Here is an 18,353-nt window from a genome sequence, read left to right as displayed (position 1 = left end):
GTGAAATTCTTTATATCTATATAATATATATATAATATATATTATATCTATATAATATATATTATATAGATACAAAGAATTTCGCCTAATTATTTTCGTACAACAAAATTATCTCATCATTTCGTCCTATGTCTGACTTAATCTATACTTAATTTCTTAAATGTGTAATGAGTATAATTTACAGTGTATCTTATACATACATATTGTATATATTATATAGATATAAAGAATTTCGCCTAATTATTTTTGTGCAACGAAATTATCTCATTATTTCGTCCTATGTCTGACTTAATCTATACTTAACTCCTTGAATGCGTAATGAGTATAATTTTCAGTGTATCTTATATATACATATTGTATATATATTATATAGATATAAAGAATTTCGCCTAATTATTTTCGTGCAACGAAATTATCTCATCATTTCGTCCTATGTCTGACTTAATCTATACTTAACTCCTTGAATGCGTAATGAGTATAATTTACAGTGTATCTTATACTTTTATATATATATATTTTATATATATTATATATATATACTATATAAAAGTATAAGATACACTGTAAATTATACTTATTACGCATTCAAGGAATTAAGTATAGATTAAGTCAGACATACGACGAAATGATGAGATAATTTCGTTGCATGAAAATAATTAGGCGAAATTCTTTATATATATATACATATATATATATATATATATATATATATATATAAGTGTAAGATACACTGTAAATTAGACTCATTACACATTTAAGGAGTTAAGTGTAGATTAAGTCAGACATAGGACGAAATAATGAGATAATTTCATTGCACGAAAATAATTAGGCGAAATTCTTTATATCTATATAATATATACAATATGTATGTATAAGATACATTGTAAATTATACTCATTACGCATTCAAGGAGTTAAGTTTAGATTAAGTCAGACATAGGACGAAACAATGAGATAATTTCGTTGCATGAAAATAATTAGACGAGAAATTCTTTATATCTATATAATATATATATACACTGGCGGATCCTGGGTGGGGTTAACCCCCCCCCCCTTGCAAATTAAAAGAAACAGTTTTGCTGAATTTGTTTACAAAATATAAATAAAGAAAAACAAACATTAAAGAGCTATCGACGTCGTTGATCCTGGAATAAAAGCTAGTCATAAAACCAAAAATATTAAAAAAAATAATTTTGCAACCCCCCCCCCCATTATCGACGTCAGGATCCGCTTGTGTGCACACGTATACGCGAATTTAACGTTTCCGAAACTTGCTGTCGTGCGAAAGCAAGTCAAGAATACATGTGCAATTACTGAAATATCCAGATATAATCGCATAGCGTGGAAGAATATATTCTCTTCGCGATTCATTTATTTCTGAGAATATACTATGTTGTCGGAAAAATTAGTATTAAGATGTTCTTAATATAGCTTGCGCTCGTGCTAACTCGTAAGAAGAAACAGAAAATCGTAAGCATTATGAATGAATATCCTTCTTATACATATATCCCGGATAATTGTAAGTTAGTGTTAAGTCGAGAATAAACGTGATAAATTAAAGGTTATTCCGAGCTAGAAATTTCAGGATCCGGCTTAGTCAATTGTCGTTTATCAACCGTTGTGCCGGACAAACTCCTCTTAAGCTTGGCTGGACTTGTTTCCGCATCTTACGGTAAGTTTCATATACAGTAGTCCCCCCGAGAATCAACCGCACGAACCATAGGCTGTCCAATTATGTTGTTGCTTTATCGTGTCGAGATGGCTTTGTCTCCTTATAATATTCCCTTATTTATCCAGAGCATAAAACAATGAATTTGGCGATAATTCTCGGCAAAATATTTAATGTGTATCAAGCTGGCGTATTATTTTTTAGATACTCATAAATCATTCATAGTTTTGGCTTTATTTCTAATAATTTTGTAGTCTTTGATAAAAAAAATATAATAAATAAATAATTCTAAACGTTAAGTCAAATAAAATGTTTCAAAATAAACTAAGACGCCAAGCTAACATAGCGTCTCATTTTGTTTTTTGCGAAATTTTCCTTATCATTTTTCATCTTTAAACATTACAACTTTACATAAGTTCTATAACAAGTTTTAGTTTCATAAATGAAAAAATATGGTTCTAGAAAACTGTAATAAAATAGACAGATGACTCGACAATCGATCAGCGTCTCATATAGATATATTATATAAATTTGTTAGAAATGTAAAGAGGGGACGTATGTTCTTAATAAGCGAGATAGATTAATGTGTGAAAAAATTAATTAAAACAGCTAATGATTAGAATTCTTTAAAAAGTACAAAGATACTCAATACTATACGAAAACTAATTTTAGAATATCAATCAGCATATAGATATATGCTATATTTTTTGAAAAATAAATAAAATTATTAAAATAAATAAATTATTTAAAATAAATTAATTAAAATTAAAATCTAAAATAAATTACTTAAAAAATATTTTAAACGCTACCATATCGCGGAAGAAATTAACGAGAAGTAAAACAGGTATTGTCGTTCTGTCCAACAGCGACAATACCAGTATTATTTAAATTTGAGGACCAAAATTAAAAGTTTTGAGTTTTTCCGTCGAGTAATAACTGCAAGAATTAATAATCCTGACGGGATGTAGACAAAAGAGTGACGATACTCGAGAGGATAAAAAAGTTCTGTTACGTCTTGAAGACGTAATCTTTCCTACAGTGTCGTAGGTTAAGGAGTTTACGGGAAGTATTGCAAGATAAATGGGACGCGAACGAACGAGAGCGAGTCGATCTAGCGAGGGCGCGAGTTAGAGACTCGGTCGGTCTCGAGCCGCGCTCATTATAATGAAGTCATTTGCGTGTTCCTCGAGGTGAATCCGGTAGGAATGGAGCACGCTGCGTGCTCGTAGGGGTTTGTCAAGACGGCGTAAGGGGGACGGAAGAAATGGGGTTGCCGGCGGAACGACGACTAATTTCACCCGCCGCTTCGCTTATAACAAACAACCGAGAGAGCATAGCGTCGTTCCCATACTTGAGAAAACTCACTTCCGCCCGCACGGAGAAAGAGAAGGCGGGTATAGAGATGTTATACTCTACGCTCTACGGCATGAAAGGATGGGAAAAGGGGGGCTATCCTAGTGTCGCGTCGACACCTGCGGCTTTCACGGTGTACGGTTTCCGCAACGAGAGTCCTTGCCTCTCCCGATTAGATTCCCATGATCCGATTTGTAGAAGTAGAAGCACATTGTGGAAAGCTTCATGAGATAATTGAACTGGTTATTCCCGAAATTAAATCCTGTATCCGCTTGCTCTTAATAAAAAAGTAAACCAAACTAATTCGCACTTATTTTTGTTTTAAATTGATTAATTATTAATTAATCAAAATAATTAATCAAACAAAGTGTTTATAATCTCGCAATTTATCTTTCATCCACGGATTTTTTGAATGTCTTAACAAAAATGACAAAGTAAACTTCTCATTTAGCAAATTTAACAGGTCGATGTTAAATTTGTTATCCATTTAAAGAGATAAAAGGTTCTTATCCATCTGTACTTTTGAAAATATTAGAAAACAACCTAAAATTTCAATTGCTTGTAACTTAGAAATTATTAATCTCTCGGCGTTTTTCTTCAGGAAAAATCGAGTCTAAAGTAATTAGGATATGTATATGTAAAAGCGGATTTAATACGTCTGAATTTGTAGATAATTTATTAGCGCGAGGGAATTTTGAAAGCCTCAAGTTCCGTAGATTTCAAGTAATATGTCGATGGGTAACCGCTCCAAGGAAGCACGCGCCAATGAATGTAGTTCGTCGGTAGTTGCAATTCCCAAATACGTTGTCGGGGAGGGATCCTACAGACCTCGATATCCTGACCGAAAGATCTCGATACAACGATAATCCGATGTTAAGACACGGTCGGGACCGCAGCAAAGGAGCCGTGATAGAAACGACTGTTTCGGGAGTTGCGGGAGCTGCCGAGGCGCAGACAGCGAACTTCATCGCTTAATAGTATTAAGTCGTAACGTGATAAGATGCCGTGTTTCGCGTAAATTTAATTTCAGGACGAGAGCGCGATGATACGACGCTCTGCCCTGCGGTCGCTTAAAATTAGAAGGTACGGAAACGAGTAATAGTATTCAGTACAGTAGAATGCGTCGTTAATATAAAACCGCAAAAAAGCGTTTTGTTTCTATTAAAATCTCGTTTATTGTATCACATTGTTAATAACCATTCGTAAAATTTATAGCCTTTTCTACGTATCATTTTTTTCCATTTTTTTTTTTTGCCAACCAACCCATACATTTTTTTTCCCTCGGCACAAGCTAATTGCCATTCTCCCCTATATATAGCACGCAAATAACATTTCCATACATTAAAGTACTTTGCGATTTACAGAATTTTTCATTCGTCAACGGTGAAAAAAAATTTCGTTTCAATTTACGCGCTCGCGAAATAATCGTGCAAAATCTGAATTGGCCGTGTGTCGAGAATTTTGATGGCGCGCATTTAGGCGCGAATAATTTCGCACCTCAATTACGCGTATCAGCGCGAGCGATTCGCAGTGCGACTTGATAAACGGGTCCATCTCGCGGTAGATGGAAATCCTTATCAACAATGAAGATAACGGGAATTGTAGTGTCGAATTTACATTCCGGACCTGTCTCGTTCGACTGACATTTGCGGAAATGTCGGAAACGGAAGATATCTCGAGAGACATCGGGGCGGTGCTTAAAGTCCCTCTGGTCAAATGATCTCCTCTAACGATTAGTATTTCGCCAGATATCCACCGTGTTCTAATCAAACCGTACATTTTCTACGCGAGATAAGACCGAGATATAGATTATAAAAAGAACTCTTTGTGATTGATTGAAACGTTAGAGACGTTCACGCATGAAATATAAACAATGAGAGATACACAGGAGAAAAAAAAAAGGATCGATTCGCGTCAATCAGGAGCGATAATAATGCAAACAATTTCGCATTTCCGATATCACGGGACACGCGACGAACATCATGACGAAGATAAGCATATCCGCTTGAATGTCAGCGCGTAGATTAAGAGCTTAGCTCCCGCGAGCCGGTAGATTAACGTGGAGTTAATTCAGTTAATTGCACGAAGAGGAAAAAAACGTACAACGGATTAATACAGTATTAATCAGAGTAATAGCATAGGCGGTGTCACGTCGCCGCAAAATTACGCGACGGAATCTCGCGACATGCTTTTTTTATATAACACGCCCCGCCGGATCGCGATGATGTATTTTCTTTTCGCGTGACGAATATGTGGACGCCTTCGACTTTCACACTCTGCGTTTTTTTTTTTCCTTTACTTCTTTCCTTTCCATTTTTTTCCTCGCGTCCGTCGCCGACAGAGACGCGATCCGCGAAGTACTAGGCTATTACGAGGTATCGATTCGCGACGGATATCGCGCTATTTATAATCGCGTATCCCCCGAGAGCCGAGAGAAAATGTAACGAAATCGACGGGGTCATTTCGCGGAATACCTGAGGAAGATCGATCAATTCATTAGCGGTGTAAACTAAACCTCGCCGTACAATGGATGAACTAGCGGCCCTTCTCGCTGATCGAATATCGGTAATATTTCATAATGTTTGTATTTAACGATCGCGTGCTTTAAATGGACTGAGAAAATCAACGGTTGCATGCAACAGCGAGTTCGTTCAAACGAAGGATCAATATGTTCGATTTATATGTACATAATTAATACATCAAGCGGCTTTGACGGCAATAATCGTCACGGCCGATAGGCATCTTGCTTGAGATCCTGTTAGTTATAGTGGCCATAATGGTTACAGTTACGCGTCAATTAATTATCATTAATGTAAATAGTAAATATTAAATATTAAAAATATTATAAAAATTATTAAATAGTAAATATTATAAATATGCACGGAAAATATTCTCCAAATGCGGTGTTTGCTAGAGCAAAATGTAATTCCATCTTCGAGCCATTTCGTCTCACCTTTAAGACGTTTAAGATTTATGAATAAAAAATTTACGTAATAAAATCTTAAAATTATTTTAAGCTTGCAAAAGAATTTGCAATCGCGATGTCGAATTAATGCTAATATATGCAAAAAAGGTGTAAGAACGTGTAACAGAGAGCGAGCATGCAGATTTAGGAGCGCGACATAAGCCGCGTGTCCCTCTTAAGTTTTAGCATATTCGAAAAATTACAACGTCTCCCGACTCTGTTCTCGAAACTCTCGGCAAGCATACTTTATTGCTCCAACTTCGCCACTTAAGCGGGGATATAAGAACGCGAATTTATCGCACAGGTCTGGGGATTCTGGCGAACGTAGTGGCAACACGAAAGAATGAACATGTGACCGCGTATGTCGTCACTCTCGATTGTATCGAGAGTGCAAAAACTAACGTAACCGCCACGAGAGATATTCCTTATCAATGTTCTTATCGTAGATAAGATCGTGTAGCTTGAAAGTACTTAACAAATTTCGCGACGTGACATCTCTATCTTCCTCTCTTCGTCGTCTTTCTTCGTCGTCGAAACGAAGAAGAAATCGTGACTGAAAGTAGTAAGAGGTAAAACTTTTCAGCCAGAGAATCGAGAACCTCGGTACTAAAGGGGACATTTCCTCCTGCAAAGCGCTAAAACAAACAGGCCGTAATGACGCGGCTAATTTTTCACATCCTTTTTCCCTTATTGTCGTATCTCATAAATGAATATCGCAACATTCAACAAGACACGCGTTAGGAATCAATCCTCTCTAGAGATATCCTACGCGATGTAATAGCGAGCGATCATATATACGTCGAAATAGGAGAATTTCCGAGCTCGCGAGATTGATGATCCGTTGTTCATTTAAAACGCGACTCATTGTACGTACAATTTCATTATTATTAACGCAATGAGACGACGCTCTCTCTTTCTCTCTCTGCCGCGCTGCGGCACAATTTGCGCGTCTAAAGTTCTGCAGCATTCCGCAGAACTTGCGAAACAGCTGATTGCGATGATTATAATCTCGCGGAGACGATTACCGTTACCGTGAAATTGCCAGGCTAAATACAGTCGGTCAATGCGAACCGCCGTCTGCGATACCTCTCTCGTCCTGCCGTTGCTAATTAGAGTTGAGACGGATCCGACTTTAACGAGTGATACAAGGGTACGGAGGGGAGTTAATGCGCCAGACTGTAAATGGAACCGTTAATTTCTGTCACTGCCTGTCACGCTGACACGCCACGTTGCGCCTCGACGAATTACAGAGTCGTCTCTTGCCGCCACTAGAGACACACCATATAGTGATAGTCATTAAACGTAAAATGAGAAATGTATTATATAATTGGATGTTTTTATCGCTTCGCGATCCGCGGCTGAAATCACAACGATGAAGAAAAAAATAACATTGCGCGATTATCGTGAACCTCTACCGAGAAAACCGTATAAAATCGATACGCTTATATTAATAAAAAAACTGTACTGACCCGCATACGTTTTGCCAGAATAATTCACAATTTTCATTAATAATTCATGCAGACGAGAGTAAAATATTAATTGTATCTATCAATGTGAAAAAAAAAGAAATTTAAGTATAAAATCTATGCACTTTATGCGAATTCTGTAGAATTTAGCGAAACTCAGCCTTTCAAAATTGCCGGAGTCATTGTACACGTTAAGCTACAAGTATTAATTCGATGCAAAGAGCAGTAGTTATAGTAACAGTTTGAAGTTGCTCGATAAACAGGCCAACTCGATAGAGAATAACGCGCTGAATTTCGTTCTCTCGTTTTCCCTCCGGGATGCATGAGTAGCAAACTGAGAGAGAAAAAGACGAGGAGGAGAATGCATAACACGATTAAAGTGTTTCCCGTCGGGAAAAAGCGGCGATGATCGGTCGGTTCTCCGGAAATGGGTCAGCTTCCTGGAGCAAAAGTATATATACACCGCTTGACGATATATCCATCTTGCGATTTCGACATTCACTTTACGCGGAGAAAACAGTAGAGGTTTATAGGGGCGCGAGAGAGGTGTACCGAGTAAAAAGCCGACCAGATGCGGGTGTCAAATGGGGATGGGGGGAGATGTGGGAGAGACGCGGGTAACTGGATCGCGTCGGAGAAAAATTACGGTCAGCCGCGGCGAAATAAACAACAAGCCGGGGCAAATCTATCCTTATAAATCACGTGGCAGCCGATGTCGTCCTTCGTGTCCCCTTCTTCTCTCTCTTTCTCTCCGCGAACCGGAATCCACGAAGCGGGAATCTTTATCGCAGCCGTTGCCCTCGCGCGTGAGCTATCGGGATTCAGAAAGCTCGTAAGGATCGTGATCCTTTGCTTTGCGGGACGTGCACCGTGAAATATTTCCCCGGAATCCTCGTGATCGATAGAATAAGTGAGAGGTACCGAGGAGCCTCGGAAATAATTCAGGCAACTTGGTTCGGGAACATTGTAACACTATCTGACACTTTGCGCGTGCGTTTTGGTCAATTCGCGGTCGAATTCGGTGTATTAATTTGAAGCACGCTTACGTCGGGTCTCTCTCCGTACACGTTAAATATTAACGGCAAGATTTATACGACACGGCGCGGTCATAAGGGATCAAAGAAATCAACGAGAGTGTATATTCCCATTCTCCAAATCTAGGGCCATTCCTCCACCAGCTCGTACTCGAATAATAAATATTTTATCGTTGAAATAACCGCGCGAGATACGACTGCGAGGACCATTGGTCCATCGCGACCCCGATGACTGCCCCATATTTGTTCGTTCCTCGGCAAGTGGAACGAGCAAGTGGCAATTTTCCATGTCGATGGCTCAAATCTCCGTAAATCCTATTACATATTCGTCAAGATATATATTACATGCTCCAAAAATCATTAAGAATTTTAATTAAGAAAAACAGTAATAAAATATATTTAATATTATTTGAATTTATTGTATACATATATAGGTTTAGTTAAATATTACTTCAAATTGATTAATTTTAGATACTTCAGCTACTATCTTTATCACTTTTAAATGGATCACGTTATAAGAAAATTAATCATCCAGCTGGCTATGAGCCGGCAAGCATTTTAACCGACTTGATGCGTGCTTTCAAAAGGGAAGTAATGGAAGAGGTAAAATACGAGTTTAGGGCTCCATAAAAAAATCTTTATAGCGAAACATACGATACGACGGCGGGCGACTTTTTATAAGCCGCCGAGTGTCACTCTTTAAGATTTATTATTTATTACACGCAGTCTCCATTGTCGTAACACCTAAGATTGAAGTTGAATCTTCGTTTCTCGCCGTTTCCTTCCGTTTCATAAAATAGAAGGGAACCCTTACGTACCTTACGACCCCTCGACAAGGCAAAGAAGGAAGATGCCGCGAGCTATTCGATCCATTCCTCGTAAAGACTGCCCTTTTATCCGCGACCCTTTGAAAGAGCCGATCGTGCGTCCGGCTCTTAAAACCTAGACGACATTCGAGAGAATCGATTGGCTCCTACCGTCTAATAATCGAGCCTCCGGGCCAGTCGACTGATCGAACGGAGCGTACAAATGACGGATACATTGAGTTACTCTTGTAAAAAAAGAGATGGCAAACACGATAAAAATGCACGTAATGAAGGGGAGAAAGCGCGAAGTTATGCAGGACGAAGCGATGAGGAGAGTCAACCGATAACAGGACTCCTGAGAGAAAGCGTCGGATCGTTGTCGGATTATTCTAGCGTGACTCGTTTGCCGGGACGAATACGATTAAAAGTTGCAAATTACGTCGGATCTGCAGCGCTCGTTGATTTATGCGCAATAATAGCTGCGATCACTTTTCGAGAAAGGGAGACGATAACTCTTCGCGCGAGGTGAGTTTATTAATTCATTAATATTGTAATCATTTTGAACGGACGCTTCGATCGCCGTCGATATTGGCATCGGAAAATGTAATAACTTACGTATATAATCTAGATCTATGTACGCGCGCATCTACATATATCACACTTATAGAAATTTTCGCGCTGTCGCCGTTTAATTTAAAATAATTCCACCGCGTTAACTCGATGAATCCGGCATATATCGATTGCTCCGTCGAGTTTTCCCAAGCGTCCTTTTCTCGCGAAATAAATGTTGCATTGTGCAGTCGCGCCGCAACCGCCGTCGCAGTTGCTGCTACATCATCCACGTAACGGAAGCGTCCGTCAACACCGTCGGCCGAAACCCGAGTATCGGACAAAGCGAAATTCGAGCCATGCATTTTGCAACGAGTTGAATTATGCCCGGGTAGCAGCATCCAAGATGCCGTGCGACCGCAAGCGAAATCGAATTTTGCATATCTTAGTAGCGACATAACTAGTCGATCGTAGTTAGCGAATAGACGATGGACGTCGAATAAACGGACCTACATACCTTACATTGGATTATAAACCGCTTACACGGAGTGCTCTGTAATTACAACATATATCTACTTGCAACCATTCATCATTTTAGAAAATTGATAGCGGAAACTTGTCTTCTTTAATAAATATTCGATCTCGCTGAAAATTCGTTGCAAATTTTAAATAAGCATTAAATATTTCTGATAAAATATAAGAATATTTTTTTTTTTTTTTTCATTAATTCTGCGAATTTAATCCTTTTATTGCATTAGGCGATTTTGCACATTTATCTCCGTCTATATACAGGGTGTTTCATTTTAATTGACGCATTGAAATAAGTGGAGAAAGACACGTGGGATTGAAAAACGTTTGAGACAAAAGTTGTATGGTTCGGAGGGGGAAATAAGATGGCTATATCAGATTTTGTATCCAAGGTCATTCGAAGGTCACAGGAATGTCACCAAGAATTTTTATAATGGAAATTACTATGTTTTATCACATATTCTTCTAGCTGAGATCAGGGCGTTTTCGAAACACTGGTCATCAACCTTGCTAAGTTGAGAACATCCCAAGATATGACACTTCGAAATAATGCTCACGAATCGTAAATTGCGCGGCTCCCCTCGCCTCTCACGTGTTTTCGGCGGATAGCCATCTTATTTCCCCCTCCGAACCATATAACTTTTGTCTCAAACGTTTTTCAATCCCACGTGTCTTTCTCCACTTATTTCAATGCGTCAATTAAAATGAAACACCCTGTATATACTTGAATTCTTCAATTTTTACGAGCAATTAAAAGGTTTTCCTAATATTATGATTATATTGAGAAAAAGGGGAAGCGGGTCTCTGTGATCTGCAAAGCTAAAATCAGTTACCAACGAACAGCGATTCATCGGATAATTGCGTTTCCATCGTGGATCGGTGGTTAAAGCAAAAACCCGGCTAGAAACCAATTGGCGAGGAAGGAACGTTTTTCGCCGACTTAGCAATTAAACTTCCGGTGAATCTCGGCGTTATTCGACGCGTTATTAAATGTTTTCTCGCGCTAGAGGCCAACTATGATTACGTTGTAACAGCCATTTTCGGAAACTATCGCTCGCGCAAGAACGCCGATTTGGAAACAATTAGATCAGCGATTTCTACAATGATACTTTATTGGCGCCGCTCCGGTGATATAATTGGCAAAACACGAGTAATCTCAGTAGGCGGCTGTTTTTGCAAAAGATGTCCGAGATAGAGAAAATTATTACTGCTTAATTTACAATTCTATCCTCATATCTGTCGAATAGAATTTCTTGTCATACGATTAGAAACGATGAGATACGATAAGATTATTGCTACTATAAATCACGTAATTTTCGATCAATTATATGAATTCATAAACAGAATGATTTTTTATTTATACTATTCCTTTTCTAAAAAAGATATGTAAAGTCGATACTCGCATAAATCAAAATTTACTGTTGTCGCTTTTCCGCGATGCTCATTGGCTGTCAAGATTTGCGTTGTACGTTATATTCGTAGCATCAAGAGGCTGTCATCACGAGGGTTAGCAGTTTGACAGTTTGTTCAAAATAAAATTAAATAAAATAATATTAGTTTTAAATAATATGTTATAATACTTTAAACTCAATTATAATATTTTTGACAGTTATCAGCTGATTTCTGTCAAAAAAATATTAATTGCGGATAGAGTATCATAACATATTATTTCAAGCATATTATTTTATTTAATTTTATTTTGAACAAATTGTTACACTACTAATCCTCGCGATGACAACCTCTCGATGCTACGAATATAACGCACAATGCAAATCGAAACAGCATCGCGGAAAAGATGCAACAATACTCGCAAGAATCGACTTAACATGCTTTTTTTAGAAAGAAATGTTATAATATTTTTAATTCGATTAATATTTTGGACAATTATCAGCTGATTTTAATCAAAAAATATTAATCGCAGATAAGATATTATAACATATTACATAAAACATATTAATATTTTCATATTTTCATACATATACACATCCCCATTACCGCTACAGAAATGTTATAAAATAAACAATTTCTCACTCACCGATATGTACATACAATAGCCGGAGTTGTATAGCATTGCTCACAGCACATTGATCTGAAAACAAAATATTCAAATTATGTGGTTACATATATGTGTGTCGAATATCTCATAAACAATGCAGTTTAGAAAAATATAAATATAAATATATATATAAGCTAGAATATTTAATTAGCAAATTTTAAACTCGATTAATATTTTTGACAGTTATCAGCTGATTTCTGTCAAAAAATATTAATCAAGAATAAGATATTATAACATATTATTTACAATATATTACTATTTTAATTTTTTAACATATTATTTTAAAATTTAATTAGCAAATTAACGCTTTAATCAGCTAATTTCTGTGAAAAAATATTAATCGAGTTTAAACAAACTTTATATTATATTTTTTTAAATATTATTTTTTTAACATAAAACCGAAGAATGGCGTGCGCGTAGCGCGCGCTTGTGTTATTCTAGTATAAAAAAAACATATTTATTTCATTACAAAAATAATGTGCATAAAATTTTAAAAGTTATATGAGCATTTTTAACTCAATTATTTTACAGAGAATAAAATTGTTGCACAGAATCTTTTTTGATGCATTTTTATTTATATATTAATAATTAAAAGAGAGTTAAATATAGCAAAGTGCTAAAAATATCGGTGTTCTGAAAAATGTACTCGATAATTTCGCGATTGTAGTATCTCATGAATCAGTATATAATTTTCAATCTCGTTGCATGCCGCGTCGATCAAGAGAATCTGGCGGTTTTGGGCGTGTTTCCAATCTACAGTTCATTTATCGCGAATGATAGTAATTTGGTAACTGCGAGATATATCGATGATTTATCCGTCATCGCTTATAAATGGATAATCACTTATAGAATGAAATTTACAATGAAATTCTTTCTATATAATGGTCTCGTCAATCGTCAACATCTCGAAAAACATTTGTCTCGATATTCGAGAAAATGTTTTGACAATCAACGTTTTGTATTACAATAATCCGTTGAATTAAATGATCAGGGAAAATATACACGTGGGTAAACGAGCTTAATAAGAGTGTGTCTTCATTAGATGCGATATTTCACGGACGTTTACACGTTCATTACGCGACAACCATAATTTCGTTTTCGCAGCTGTTAAATCCAGGCTCATAATCAGTCATAACTCGTACTGTGATTTCCGGCTGTCCGACAGCTTTCTTTTAGACCAGACTTGACGATACGATACAGACTATTTGCAAATATTTCCGTAGAGCCTTCATACAGAGGTATAAACTATCAATAAACGACATTGCGCGTTTCGAGCGAATGTATACGTCGACATGACCAAAAAATCGAATAAACTCCTGTCCGACTGGCTCAACAAATTTCAGTCTCACATGCCGAGAATTTCGTATTTACGTGACCAGCGTACACTATCGTCGGCTACCTCAAATCTTCCGACAACCGCCCCGGGCGCGCAAGTGTTCCAGCATCGTGTCACCCGCATTAATCTCGCTATTGGAAATGTTTCGCGCAGCGTTGTACTTCGTACACTATGTAAACGCGAAAAGATAAAGAGAATAAAGAACGACCAAAAAATAAAACGTTCACACAATTCGCAAAATGTAATATCAATATAAATTCTACGATTCGAATAAATAAAAGAACTGTAGTGTAACATTTATAGAAAATTTAACCGAGTTTGCGACTTAGATATTTGCGTTACTTGACTTAATGGATTTACATGAATATTTAGTATTTGTGAGCTCGCGCGCGTACGTGCTTCTAAAATATTCCTTCTCACGTCTACAGAATGTGTACCGTCCCTTGTAAAAATATCTCTAGAGAATCTATACGCAGAAAGTACGTATGCTCGCGATATTTTAACGATTCCTCCTGTCTGGCTGCTGCCAACGGCATCGTTTGAGCGAAAGAAAAATCCATACGGGGGGAAACTTTAAAGAAACAAAAGCGACTACGGAGGCTACGAGGCTGCATTCTGTTTTCAGAGACTCCAGCGAGGGGCCAGACTGCAATGTGCCTCTAGTAAAATAGTATTTACCTCGTATAAACAGACGGCTCGTATTTAATCATCCCCGTTTCTGCACGATAGCAACTGTCGCGTACAATACGCGTTGACGTCTGCACTTTGATTGCGATATTTGTTCAGGTTGCCGGGGACAGAGAGAAGATGGCTTCAAAGAGTAACGCAAAATTCCTTCAAACACAAGATTGGAACGCGACATTCGCTAATAATCGAAAACGGAGAGATGTCGGGGACACTTGGACCGCGAGAGAACGCAAACAGGAAGTTTTCTAGAGACATTAATTCGCGACGCAAAGAGACGAGCGGTTATTGAGAGAAAATGACTTCGTTAATGAATGCCTTTGTGATATCGCGATTCTAGAAAGATCGGAACTTGAACGAATAACTCGGGTCGAATAAAACGAAGCTCTTGGTGAAAACTTCCGTTCGAAAGAGGAAAACTTTCGAGCCATTGAGAAAGAAAAAAAAAAAAAGAAAGAACGTGAGGTACGAATCGATGAAGCCTTTTTAAGGATACCGCAAAGGTAAGGTGAGGAAAAAAGTGACCAAGACTCAGAAGCCAAAAACGAGACAAGAAAAAGGAGGACGGAGAAGTTCAGTAGGCTCACGGAAGAAGCGAATTATGCAAATCTTCGACGACACGGTGCTAAAGCATGGAAGGAGATAGCGCTGATAAAAAGTTTGCCCTCAGGTGAAAGTAAGTACTAGTCGGAGATATCAGTAATTGGGTTTAACGGACTTATATTATCCTAGGGAATCTCGCAGACCTTGAGGCATTTTGTTGAAGCGGCTTTAAACCGCGTGGATTACAGTGTTACACAGAGTGAAGAAGAATAAGAACTATTTATCACGCGTGTCCAAAACTGTACTACTTATAAACATATTACGTCGAACGCGTGAAATGTTTTAAATTCAATTTTATCACCTGACAATGATCGATACGGGAGAATAATGGATCGCTTAATATCTGATATAATAAAATTAAAGAGAAAAGAGATAATATCAATAAGCTTTCTCGAACAAATAAATACGCGTATAAGAGATATAATTCATCCATTATTAATCTCGCGTGCTAAACTTTACCCGTTATCTCGTAAATTTTCGTACATCGAAGTTGTTACCACAAGCGTTCCATTCTTTGCTCCGCACATTCTCTCTATCTTTCGCTCATATCTCCTCGCACTCCTCCTCACCTTCTTCTTCGCCAACACTAGTTACAAGGTGCGCGTCCGCAACTTTGATAACTTCGTCGACGACCAAGAGTATCGTAGTTGCGGGGCCATAATTTATTTCTCTCTGCTTCTTGTTAGGGTAAAAGGGGAGCGATTAACTTTGTCAAAGTGTCGGTACAAGGCAAATTCACCGAAAGACTCTTAACAAAGGAGTGGACCAAAAGTGAAGAACGTTGTACATTACTGTTCATTTCGAAAGTCCATTCTATTTCATGCCAAGTATGGGGAATTAAGGCAAGATAGAAAACGAGAACATTTCCGGAATAATTAAAAAAAAAAAATGTTTTTATATGACATACTATCGATATTATTTAAGTTATAAATAACTAAGAATTAATTTTAAAAATTAAAATTATATTAAAATATAAAGATAGATAAAAGTCACACACAGAGTTTTATTTTTTGCGCTTAAGTTAAGATAAAATAGAGTTTTTTATGAAGTAAAATTTTTCACCATCTCGCTACTGCTCTAGAAAATGTTGTGGTGAAACTGATGGAATATAGGCAGAAGGTAAAGGATGAACAAAGGGATCAGAAAGCTGAAACGGATGGCGCTAAGGTTCGCGTAGCTTCGTAAAAGCGAGGTCCCCGGGATAGAATACGTAATCGCAGCCTCTTATAAGTGGTGCAGCCTTGTAGCCGGGGATTTTTCTCTCTCGGAAATCCGTGGAGCGAGACTTGCGTGACACCAACGACGTGAGAAGGATCTAAACGATTTAAACGGAGCACGTGATTCCGATACCTTCGCAGTTTCGCAAACGGGATCGATTCCCCATTTAGAGAAACTATCTTTGCCCATAAATCAATGTGCTTTAATAATTAATTTTCTATCGGCATTTCCTAAGTAATAAAATTTGACCATTCAATGTTATCTCGTCAAAAGAAGAAGCATTTTACTTTTTAAAAATATAAATGTATGTATGTGTATTGTACATATATGATTAACAGTTTTTGTCATAATAATTTGAATAAAAAGACTTACAAATAGTCTGATATATATTTTTCATATTATGAAACTTAAAAATAGTTACAATGCATTTACATACAAGATGAAGATCGCGATTCGATTTGTCAGCCAAGGGGAGATTCCTTAACCTTACGATCCGAAGGCTAAACAGTTTCTAACATCGTGATGCATAAAAATGCATCACGATGTTAGAAACTGTTTAGCCTTCGGATCGTAAGGTTAAGGAATCTCCCCTTTTGAGATCCTCGGGGCAAACCTGCGTGACACCAGCGACGTGAGAGGGATTTAAAGAACGCGCATCCTTCCATTCACCGGTTGTCTCGATAAACGGATTTGAGATTCTGTCGCAAGACTATCGAGAGGAAAAATATTATGATCGCGCGACGATGTCGTGTTTTATAAGCGATTTAAACCCTCCTCTACATCTGTACCGTTATCGTTCGTCATGTTTCGCCTGGCATTTTCTCTAATATCGTGCGGCGGGAGCGTTCTCGCGGAAAACGCTATAAATTTGTCAGCGACGATTCCTTAACGGGAAAATACGGTTGCGCACTATAAGGAAAGCCGAAAAGGTTTGATTTCGCCAGACTAAATTCGCTCTCGTCTCGCTTCGCCAGACGAGACGAGACGGAAGCGTCGCCTCGCGAAATTGTACGTCCGCGACCTCGTTTGCACTAACTACAAACTAGAACGTCGCGCGATATTGCCATTTCCGGCCGCGGAAAAACAAATAATGTAGATGCACCGAGGGCAGATGTTATTTGGACCGCAACCGCGCGCACGGATTGTAACGAGATTTTCTCGGGAGGCCGCGAATTTTCCTGCTCCTGAAATATGAAAATTTATTGAAGAGGAAAACACGCCACGAGAAACGTCATTAATATCGTCAACGATCTTGAAAGAAACTTTTTGCAATTGCGCGGCCGCTTGAGCGTCCGGGGTAATAAGAAATTTTCGTAATTTAATAAAATGCGAATTTAATTTGCGATGAAACTTATAAATCCAAGCACATACGAAGTTACAGTAATTTTACCACTTGGAGAATCAGAGACGCGATCTCTTGAAGTTGCAACAACGTCGCTTATAAAGTCTACCCTCGTCACTCGCGAGAATTAAAGTTGTGACGCTTATTAAGAGGCTGCTTGTTAACGGCGTATGGATAATGAATATTTACTCGTCAGCGCGTTTCTTCGCAATAAGAATATTCAAGCAGTATAAAAGCTGCTGCATTTTAAGCAGCGGAAGAATAAAAGAAGTCCCCCAAAGGGGAAGGACATAAATCACAATTTATCATTCGATATTACTATTTCCTCGAGATATATTTCCCAAAATATATTAAACTGCAGATAAATAATTTTAACTATAGTTTCTCAAATAGGAATGAATAGATAAACAAATAATTTAGTTTTTGTTAAAGTAAAGCTAATACAATTATTATAAAGATAATTTATAATAATTATTATATACAATTCAAAAACTGAAAAAAATATTATATTATTATATCGAAAAGAAATTGAAGCGACGCGAAAAACAGCGAGTTAAATAAATATTACGTTTGTATGTTTGTTACGGATATTTGCGATAAAAAAAGACGTAACAGAAAATTCAAAAACGAAATTATTTACCGTCATGAAAATCACCCGAAGCGTTTATTACGGTTTCTCTACTTTGCGCCGCAATTTTTGCGCGGTGGAAGTGCGTTATTTCACTCCGACGGGACGCACGAAAAC

General features: G+C 37.6%; 1 protein-coding gene across 5 annotated transcripts in view; it reads right to left on the bottom strand.

Moving 5' to 3' along the window:
* LOC145940774 (uncharacterized) overlaps positions 1-18,353 on the bottom strand; it is a 225,604-nt gene that overhangs the window by 105,387 nt on the left and 101,864 nt on the right. For all 5 annotated transcript variants that reach the window (XM_083046295.1, XM_083046296.1, XM_083046300.1 and 2 more), the window contains one exon: positions 12,405-12,458. The gene's annotated coding sequence lies outside the window, so the exon portion shown is untranslated. The remainder of the gene's footprint in view (positions 1-12,404; positions 12,459-18,353) is intronic.

This window comes from Prenolepis imparis, unplaced genomic scaffold (genome assembly GCF_030444845.1).
Source record: "Prenolepis imparis isolate NDT839.2.m4 unplaced genomic scaffold, iyPreImpa1.0 SCAF_9, whole genome shotgun sequence".
Lineage (NCBI taxonomy): Eukaryota > Metazoa > Arthropoda > Insecta > Hymenoptera > Formicidae > Prenolepis > Prenolepis imparis.
The sequence above is the reverse complement of the archived record's forward strand: the minus strand, read 5'-3'. Positions and strand labels throughout refer to the sequence as shown.